Source organism: Ochotona curzoniae, unplaced genomic scaffold, assembly GCF_017591425.1.
Source record: "Ochotona curzoniae isolate NIBS_2020 unplaced genomic scaffold, NIBS_Ocur_1.0 scaffold_4506, whole genome shotgun sequence".
NCBI classification, from domain to species: domain Eukaryota; kingdom Metazoa; phylum Chordata; class Mammalia; order Lagomorpha; family Ochotonidae; genus Ochotona; species Ochotona curzoniae.
The window spans coordinates 70,910,577-70,919,425 of record NW_024467119.1 but is presented as its reverse complement, the minus strand read 5'-3'; the positions used below and the strand labels follow the sequence as shown (position 1 = coordinate 70,919,425).

Genomic DNA, 8,849 nt, shown 5'->3' with positions numbered 1-8,849 from the left:
TCCTTGTAGTGGCTTTGTTAAAAGAATGAACAAGAAGTGCTTCAGTTTGTCCAAGAAAGAAAAGTTGTGCTTGGATGGATATGCTCTTCTTTGAAGTATTTCCCAGATTGGTTCCACAAAATTTGACTTCAGAAAAAATTCCCATTGGCTCAAATGTTTATCCTAGCGATAGTTCCGGTGATTTGCATATTTGAAAGAGACTCACCACCAGGTCTTTGAGGAACATTTGACTTGAATGTCTGATCCATTCTCAGTATGTCCTTCAATGCAAATAGATGAACAAATCTGTGATTAAGCTCTGCCTTTTACTGTCCTGAAGCTTCTGTCACATAGTTTTGAAAGGGAACAGTCGGACAATGAATACACTTAAAAGGTAGAATGTTAAGCTTGTAACTGTTACTAAAAGATTATATTACTGTGATATATGGAGTAGGGCAGAAATTATGAGAGGGGAAAATAGAGGGAGAGAAAAGGGAATGGGAGAGAGGAATCCCTATACCTTCAAAGCTGTATCATGGAAATAATAATAAAAAGAAAGAAAACTGTTAAATATGAGCTTTGACTTTGGTGAGAACCAAACTCTTTGTTTTAGCTAACCGTGTTTGTCAGTTGTTTTTAAATCATTGCACATATGAATTATGTAGTAAGTCAATATCTAAGAATTTTAGAATTGTAATGAGTTTTACACACAATCTGGGTTGCCCAGGTGGGTGGTATGGGACCAAACTCTTGAACTGTCCTGAACTGCTTTTTCCAGGTCATTAGCAGTGGAACAGCCAGGTCATGACCCAGTGCCCATATGGGATGCTAATGTCACAGGCAATGACTTTACCTGATGGCCACAATGCCAGCCCCTTGGCTAAAGATTTTTCTGACACACTGTTGAATTTATTATACAGCACTTAAAGGTACTATTATTTTTTATTTCGGAGAGAGACAGAGAGAAAAGAAAGATAGTCCCCTGTGTGCTGATTGCCTCTTCACATGCCCTTGACTGTGAGGGCTGAGCTAGGCTGAAGTCACAAGCCTGAAATCCACAGTTTTCTACATGGGCACCCAGGTTCTTGAGCTATCACCTTCTTCCTCCTAGCTTGTGTGTTAGCAATATACTGAAATCAGTAGAGCCGAGACTTAATCCAGACACTCGAATAAGAGAGGCTGGTGTCCCAAGTAGGTCCTTAAGTACTGCACAAATTGCTTGCCCCATTATTACTGACTGTAGAGGGTTCTTTTTTTTTTGCATACTGATTATAGAACTTCTTTAGTTTTTTTTTTAAGGAGGAATTTGAGCAATTCTCAAATGGATAAAAAAATGCTTAGGCACTTTAAAAGCAATTTCAGATTTTTAACAACTGTAAGGGAATTTCATTTTGAGATGTTTCACATGGGTATTTATAACCTTTTGTTTCTGCCATTTAAAACAATGTCACTGTAATATACAGCTCATCCAAACACTCGTTGTAGCTTTTGCATTCTTGGAAATTACATAGCAGTGCTGTTTCCATTCTTTCATAAATGAGATCTTTTAAATAAGAAATTGTCTGTGAAAGGAAATTTATCTGAATGGTTTACAGACCCACAGAAATTTTCCAAGTTCAGAATTATTCTTTATAAATAAGAATCCTGTCACCTAATGAGAACATCACCATCTTTATTTAGAATTTCTTTTGCTTCTTGGCTTCTTGATCTTAGAGATACTTAATTCAAAGCATATAATATTTTTCCCTCAAAGAATATTTTCTAAATTTAAAACATCTGAAGGCACTTGAAGTGCAATTTTAATGATACTGCTTGGGGTTCCTGTATTATATGTTGGAGTTCCTGGTTTAAGTTGCAACTCAAACTTCCAGTTCTCGTTTCTTGCTAACACACACTGGAATGGAGCAGATGGTAAATCAAGTACTTGAGTCTCTGCTGTTCACATAAGAAACTGGGTTTGGGTTTTGGGCTTGTTCCAGTTTGGACATTGCAGACATTTTGGGATTGAACAAGTGAATGGAAGATTCTTTCCCTCTCTGCCTTTCAAGCAGAAATGAAAAAAAAAAGTAATCTTTGCTTTACAGGATTTATTTATTTGATAGGCAGAGTGGTAGTGAGAAAGAGAGAGAGAGAGAGAGAGAGAGAGAGAGAGAGAGAGAGAGAGAGAGAGAGATAGAGATCTTCCATTCCTTGGTTCATCTCTAATGGCAAGATAGGGTCAGGCTGAAACCAAGCTTTGAGCCCCATCTGGGTTGGGTGACAGGAGTTCAAGTATTGAGCCAAATGCTGGTATCTTTACAAACACATTAGCATGCAGATGGATTAGAAGCAGAGCAGCTGGAATGTGAACTGGCACTCCGATATGGGATGCTGGTATTGCAAGTAGTGGTTTAATACACTGTGTCACAATATTAACCCTCTATTTTTTTCACCTTTTACATTTTGCATTATTCAGGATTTCATCTGATTGCAAGGAAGAAAATTCCTGGCTAGGGGTTGCTTAAAATATGGATTTGTTTTTGCTATGTGACAAGAAATTTGAAGTCCAGAGGAAGTTTGTAGTTTCAGTTACTCAAGTGTGCCATCAAATACTCCATCTTTTATTTCCACTCCCTTGACATTAGTTGGTTGTCTTTTTACTCATGATTGTAGGATAATTGATGAATAAATTATGTCTAAAACCTTGTTAGTTTTTTGAATTCTGGATTCTGGATTCACTCCTTGGCTGTAACAGTAGACATTCAATAAGTTGTGCAGTCTGGAAATTGAAGTAAGTGAATTGACTTCAGAGAATACCGCATTGAAAAGGTATTTGAGGGGAAAACAGAGATTACTGACAACTTTCTTCTTTGTTCCATCCATTTTGTTTTTTCATTTTTGTTTCAACGCAAGCCTGGCATTTGGATCCCAGCTCCCTGGCAGTAGAGAGCAGGACATTGGCTTCTGAAAAATTAATGTTCTACTCCAGGTTGGAAGTAGCCATTCTAAATCTCAGTCAAGCTGCTAAGTGGGGGATTTGGATAGCTAGACTGAATAATTTTGAACAATGAATATCTCACAGACTTCTATAATTACTGATATTATCTGGAGCTCCCCACTCTTTGAGTTCATATTCTGAACCTCCTCTGCTCCAGCTTGTGAGAATCTTCTCTGATGTTTACAAATGTCTGTGGGTTCTTAATTTTTCTTCTTCTTGTATATTTTAATTATACATATGAATGGTGTATAGCATGGTAGTTCACAATATGTTATGATCAAATTAGGTTACTTAGCACTTCCATATTGAGTGTAAAAACTTTAAAAGTAATCACATATATTGGTATTTATGTGAATATGTGAAATACAGTGTAATATTTCAATGAATGCATATTGATTGAATTAGCCCCTCAAGCTCTTGTCTTCTGTTTATTCGTGAGATACAATTATGTCAGTAGTTCTTAAGCAACTATATTGTTCTACCATGCTATAGAATGTGAGAACTTTTTACTTTTCAATTAACAGTGTTTTGCTATCCATTATCAAATAATTCTGTCTTCCCTCCACTTTCCCAGTTTCTTGATATTCTACATTCAGATGTGACTTTTAAAACTTCCCTTTATGAGGAAAAATGTTACTTGTCTTTTTGTGTCCAATTTATTTTATTTAAGCTGATATCTTCAAATTTCAGTTTTCTGTGAACAGTGAGATCCCATTCTGTGTTACAGATGAATAATATTCCACATACTATATATATACAATGCATATATGTATATGTATATGAAATTTAAGATACATTTATGCATATATACATATGCATATTGATTTTATATGCATTCATCTATTCATGGATTCAGAAGTTGATTCCATATCTTGGGTATTATAAATATTGCTATTATGAATATAGAAATACAGATATGTCTTTGATATGTTTATTTAACCTGCTTACAATATATACCCATAGTGGGGTGATTGGATCATATGGTAAATCTATTTTTTTTGAGAGAATTCTATACTGTTCTCCATAATGGCTATACTAATTTAAAGTTTCATCAACTTGATACAACAGCTGCTTTTTCTTCATATCCTTTGTATAATTTGTTATATTTTTTACTTTTTTGTAATTAACTGCAGTGAAAAGATCTCACTATGTTTTTGAGTTGCATTTTTGACAACTAATGAAGTTGAACATTTTTTGTTGTTGTTGTTTTTCTTTTCCCATAATTTTCTTGGCCTTTTGGATCTTTTAAGAAGTCAATTTATGTCATTTGTCTAATTTCTGAAAATCATTTAATTGAGGAGAGAGAGAAAGAGAGAGAGAAGAAGAGAGAAAGTTAGTTAGTTTTCATCTTTTGTCTTCTGGGTTGCTCTGTAATTGTCTAAATGCCTGCAGTGGCCAGTGCTGTGGCTGGGAGCTAGGAACAATCAAGGTCACCCATACAGGTTGCAATAATTCTTTTACTTCAGATATCTGTATTGGCAGAAAGCTGGAGTTAGAACCAGCCAGGAAATCAAACCCACATTCTCTGAATTAACATTTTAACATGTCAAACACCATTGGTGTGAGATGCTGATGAGGAACACTGTCTTTGTCTAGGATAATTGGCTAACTAAGCACAGATGTTTGCCATATTTCAAGTAAGCAGGAAAGCACATCCAAGAACTCACTGGGGACAAGAGTGCGCTCTGGGTGAGAGGCCCTCTGCCTCTTCTCAACAGGATCCTACAGGCCTCTGCTGTCCCAGCTACCCTGTTGGATGTATCCCGAGAGGTATCTTTCCTTAAGATTATAGAGAGCACACAGCTCTCACTGCTTGCTTCCTGACTGGTGGTGTTGTAACATTTCTTCAAGCCATGACCCCAAAACGCCCAGCTTTACTCTTGCCTCAAAGAAGCCCAGACCAGCTCCAGGCCCCAAGCCGGCAGACATATGGACCAAGGGAGAATTAAAAAGAGCAAAAAACAATTAAACATATAGATGAAGTAGAGAATGAAATAGACTGACTGTACATGTCAGTGAGGAGATTTTGAAAGCAGAAGAGAAATAAAATACTCCTCCATACATTTTTTTTCAAAAGAGGTCAGAATTGATTGCCAAAATCCCAAATTTTGGGGTAAAACATTTGTCAACCATCCCAAAGTGCCTGCACTGCTGGGGGAGGGAGATGAGGGACATAGCATTATCTCACCAGAGTGAAAGTGACAGAGTTTGAAGATATTAAATCAGGTGACAGAATAAATTTTTATTTTGGTGAAAGCCCTTACTTTGAAAATAAAGTTCTCTCCAAACAATTCCATCTGAATCAGAGTGGCCATCCATCCTCCAAATCCGGAAAGGACCTGACAGAGCGGCTGTGTTAAACAGAACAAAGCAAGCAGGAAGCAGCTGCAGGAGGAGCCCAAGAGCTTCTTCACTTGGTTCACAGACCACTCTGATGCCCTCGCTGATGAGCGGTCTTACTCTTTTCTGTGCCAAAATCATTTTCACCTCTTCTTGTTTCCACAAACTATTTGGAATGAACACCACCATGCTGTGTGGAAAAACCAAACCGCTTGCTCCCCTGGTTCACTTATGAGCTGGCATATGCTAGGCCCTCTGTGTAGTCATGCATAGAATTCTAGCTTTTCTTTGCTTTCTCTGTATATTGGGCTCAGAGATTATACTATGTCTCTATGTGACTACACACAGTAAACATTTATCAACATGTGTCTGTCTGCTTTCTCTTGTTTAGAAAAAAGGGAAAAAAATGGTGTTCTAGAAGGTCAGTGAAGGCTGGGTTTGAGATGTTTGGGTATGTTCTGTGGGCATTCTGACAACATTGTTTTTCTTTTGGCATGTTTAAAAATGTGATATTTAACGGATATCCTTACAGTCTAAAATGACAAAAAAAAAAAAATCTTTCCTAATGATGAGTTGAGCCCTGTCACTGCATGGGAGAATCAGCAGAACCTGTAGGATCTTATTTGGAATTGACATTCTCTATTATAATTTTGTTCCTGTTTATGTTAAAATTTTGTTCCATGGGAAAAGATGATTCTCAGTTTTAAATGTTTAAGTGTACAAATTGCTTTGGTACAATGAAAATAAATGTGTACAAAAAAAAGATCATAGAGAACATAATTCTTGTGATGCAGTTTTAAATTCTTGCTGGCCAAGGCTTGAAACTGTAAAGTCTTCATGTACTCATCCTAGCTGGAAACAGATCAGATTCTTACTTCAGCTGTTACTATAAAAAATAGACTTAGTACCAGGAAAGACCTTTCTCCAGCTTCTCCTGAATTTGAGGAGAATAGATGAATCTATTATATCCCCATATTAATCAAGGGTCTTTTAGTTGTCTTTAAATTTTTTGATCAATGGGACCTAGGCGGTGGCCTAGCAGCTAAAGTCCTTGCCTTGAATGCCAGGATCCCATATGGGCACCAGTTTGAATCCCAGCAGCCCTGCTTTCCATCAAGCTCCATACCTGTGGCCTGGGAAAGCAGTTGAAGATGGCCCAAAGCCTTGGGACCCTGCACCCGCATGGGAGACCCAGAAGAGCTCTTGGCTCCTGGCTTTGGATCAGCTCAGCTTCAGCCGTTGCGCTCACTTGGGGAGTGAATCATTGGATGGAAGATCTTCCTCTCTGTCTCTCCTCTTCTTTATATATCCAGATCTGGCTGTTAAAGGCATCTGGGGAATAAACCAGCAATAGGAAGAATCTATTTCTCTCTTTCTCTCCTCCTTTCTTCCTTCTTTTTAACTGTTTTTCAAATAAATAAATTGTTAAAAATTGACTTTTAAGAAGTTTTCCATATGTGTCTTTTTGTGCCTGGCTTATTTTTTATTAATGTCCTCCACTTAAATCTATGCTACGTCAAATGATAAAGTGTCATTCTTTTCTATGGCTGAATGATATTTTATCATGTATACATGTCACATTTTCTTTATCCGTTCATCAGGGAGACATAGGTTGGTCCAATAACTTAGCTGCTTGAATATTGTGACAATGGGCATGATAGGACAGATATCTCTTTAATAGACTTGTTTTAATTGGGTACATACCCAGAAGTGGGACAGCAATATCATATCATCTATTTTTGTTGTTTTGAGGAACCTCTAGGCAGCAGTTATAATTTACATTTCTTCCATCAGTGAGTTAACCATTCCTTTTTCGCCACATTTGCATCAGAATTTGTTAAATCCTGTATTTTTTCAGTTTTTGTTTTTAATTTTTATTGTTTTTCACCATACATTTTTTAGGTATAGTAATTCATCTCCCCTACCTCCTTCTCTTCAGTTTCTCCTCATGACATTTTCCACCTTATTATCACAATAGTGTAGGTCCTTAGTATAAGTTATAAGGTACACTTTCTGACATCCTATATTTTTGATAATAGTCATTTTAAGTAAAATGAGGTGCTATTTCATTTATTGCTTTATTTCCTGATTTCATTGAACTATCTATACTCTATGATATCTCATTAAATTTCCCTATAATGTATTTGAATTTTTCATCAAGCATTTCCCTAATATCCTTTTCTATTGTTGCTTATTGAGTTCCTTTGGATACATGATGCTACTTTTTTATACTTCTGTGTGTCTACATTGATATTTGTTTTCCTGGTGCATCAGTGGTCTTCATTGCTTTAAAATGATGGCTTCTATAGTATAAGTCTTTTTCATGAAGATGTGTCTAGTGGTTACTTTGGTGAGCTACTTTGTTCTAGTTGTACTCTCTGGTATAGTCTGCTTATGGTTTAATGTGTAATGAATGAATGTGTTTGTAGTAGTTGGTGTCTTATAGCCATCAGCATATCAGCCACTAGAAGGTGGGGACACTCGGGCAGATTATGTGCACATATAGGAAAGAATGAGCACCCCACTGTGTGACCATGTCTGTGGCCCCAGGAGGCTGGAAGGCAGTAGTTGCTCTCTGCAGAACACAGCAGAGTGGAGCCTCACCAACATCCCTGGACTGCTCTGGCACAAACCACTTATCAGTAGCAGCAGGGTTCTCGTCAGTAGGTATGGGCTGCAATACAGTGGGGCTACAGCAGTAACCCAGAGCATTGGGAGCAGAGACCTCTCTGGCAGGAAGCTCAACTGTGAGCCTCTGTTGGAGCTGTGCAGGTGGAACTCCCCAGTGCATGCCTATGTGGATAAAGCACAGCACATTTGTCATTCTTATTAGGCTTTGGGGTCTGCAATGGCTAATCTTTCTAGCATGTCTGAATGAGTCAGGTGCAGCTCATGGTGAAGGTTTCTATTACTTTCTGGGGACATCACAGTTGTGGGGGTCACTCTTATGTGTCCAGATGATGGCAACACTTCGGTAACCAGGACCTGAGGCCACTCCAGCACCCTGAGAGGGTGAGTCAGCACAGCAGCGGGAATGGAGAGCAACTGGTTTTCTGTGTGAAATAGCACTGCTTGCAGGAGGTGCTACCTGAGTTCTGTTTTCCTTTGGAAATGCATGTGGCACTTATGTTCTCCAGCTGTGGTGGGTCCTCTGAGAGCTGCAGGATTGGCCTGCAGCAAAACTTCCAGGTGTCCACCGAGAACAAACTGCCTCTAAAACGTCTGCAACACATTCAACAGAAACACCTCCTGAGGCCTTTCTGAGGAGTGTGGTAGACCGTCTCAAAACCAACTCCCCACTTACCAAAATCATATTTTATAATATCCATAATATACACAACACAAAACTCCCTCATTCTCAACCCAATATCCCACAAAAACAAACAACACACATCCAAACCTCAACCCACCCATCCAAACCAACCACATAATCCAACAAAACATTCCAACCATAAACATCTAGATAAATACCACCACCATCACAACCCCCCTACACACCCACCAAACCCCCACCAACCCAAAACCCACCCACACACAAAAATTCCCTAATAAA

At 38.2% G+C, this 8,849-nt stretch overlaps 1 pseudogene; it reads left to right on the top strand.

Annotated features, from left to right (window-relative positions):
- The first annotated feature begins 4,575 nt into the window (after positions 1-4,575).
- Positions 4,576-8,560, top strand: LOC121147522 (annotated as a pseudogene).
- The last annotated feature ends 289 nt before the right edge of the window (positions 8,561-8,849 follow it).